Below are 1,903 nucleotides of genomic sequence, written 5' to 3' on the forward strand. Positions count from 1 at the left end.
AGAGAGAGAGAGAGAGAGAGAGAGAGAGAGAGAGGGAGAGAGAGAAAGAAAAAGAAAGAGAGTAAAATTAAATTAAATTAAAAAGGTAGTAAAATAAAAAAATATAAGTATTAAAATTTTTTAAGTAATTAAAAAAAAAGAAAGAACAAGCAAACCAAAAAATAAATCCACCAATGATAACAAGTGCTGAAAACCGTACTAAATAAACAAAAAACGGTAGACAGAACCCTAGGACAAATGGTAAAAGCAAACCTGTATAGACGAAATCACACACAGAAGCATACACATACACACTCAGAAAAAGAGAAAAAGGGAAAAAACTATATATATATATCATTGCTCCCAAAGTCCACCTCCTCAATTTGGGATGATTCGTTGTCTATTCAGGTATTCCACAGATGCAGGTACATCAAGTTGATTGTAGAGATTTAATCCGCTGCTCCTGAGGCTGCTGGGAGAGATTTCCCTTTCTCTTCTTTGTTCTCTCAGCTCCCAGTGTTCAGCTTCGGATTTGGCCCCGCCTCTGCGTGTAGGTCGCCTGAAGGTGTCTCTTCTTCGCTCAGACAGGACGGGGTTAAAGGAGCAGCTGATTCAGGGGCTCTGGCTCACTCAGGCCGAGGGGAGGGAGGAGTATGGATGCGGCACGACCCTGTGGCGGCAGAGGCTGGCATGATGTTGCACCAGCCTGAGGTGCTCTCTGTGTTTTCCCGGGGAAGTTGTCCCTGGATCACGGGACCTTGGCAGTGGCATGTTGCACAGGCTCCCAGGAGGGGAGGTGTGGATAGTGAGCTGTGCTCGCACACAGGCTTCTTTGTGGTGGCAGCAGCAGCCTTAGCATCTCATACCCGTCTCCGGGGTCCGCGCTGTTAGCCGCGGCTCGCGCCCGTCTCTGGAGCTCCTTTAAGCAGCGCTCTTAATCCCCTCTCCTCACGCACCAGATAACAAAGAGGCAAGAAAAAGTCTCTTGCCTCTTCGGCAGGTCCAGACTTTTCCCTGGACTCCCTTCCGGCCAGCCGTGGTGCACTAACCCCCTGCAGGCTGTGTTCCCGCCGCCAACCCCAGTCGTCTCCTGGCGCTCCGACCAAAGCCCGAGCCTCAGCTCCCAGCCCCGCCCGCACCGGCGGGTGAGCAGACAAGCCTCTCGGGCTGGTGAGGGTTGGTCGGCTCTGATCCTCTGTGCGGGGATCTCTCCGCTCTGCCCTCCGCACCCCTGTGGCTGTGCTCTCCAGCTCCGAAGCTTCCCCTGAGCCACCTCCCCCGCCCCGTCTCCGCCCGCGAAGGGGCGTCTAGTGTGTGGAAACCTTTCCTCCTTCACAGCTCCCTCCCACTGGTGCAGGTCCCGTCCCTATCTTTTGTCTCTGTTTTTTCTGTTTTCTTTGGCCCTACCAGGTACGTGGGGAGTTTCTTGCCTTTTGGAAGGTCTGAGGTCTTCTGCCAAAGTTCAGTGGGTGTTTTGTAGCACTTGTTCCACAGGTAGATGTATTTCTGATGTACCTGTGGGGAGGAAGGTGATCTCCACGTCTTACTCTTACGCCATCTTGAAGCTTCTCCAAGCCAGCATGATTTTTGTGAGAACTGCAGTAGCTTCTAATTTAGCCTAGCTCCTTCTGGTCCATTTTCCAAAGAGTTAGCAGAAGCCAACTTTATAAAACAAAACTTATTTCCCTTACCTCTTCTAAAAAACGTTTCAAAAGCTCTTGTAATGTTAAGGAGAAAGTTCAAGTTCACAGGCACTATATGAAAACCTCTTAATCGTCCATCCTTGCCCATCAGTCTGATTTCTAGGTCTGCCAAAGCCAGCAAGTAGTGTTTGAGATCCCACCCCGCCACCCTATCCCAAGACCTTACCGTTTTAGTGAGAGTGACTTCCAGCTGCCTGACGTCTTTCTCCTCTAGCTGTCCT

The sequence above is a fragment of the Lipotes vexillifer genome, unplaced genomic scaffold (assembly GCF_000442215.2).
Source record: "Lipotes vexillifer unplaced genomic scaffold, Lipotes_vexillifer_v1.1 scaffold157, whole genome shotgun sequence".
Taxonomy (NCBI): domain Eukaryota; kingdom Metazoa; phylum Chordata; class Mammalia; order Artiodactyla; family Lipotidae; genus Lipotes; species Lipotes vexillifer.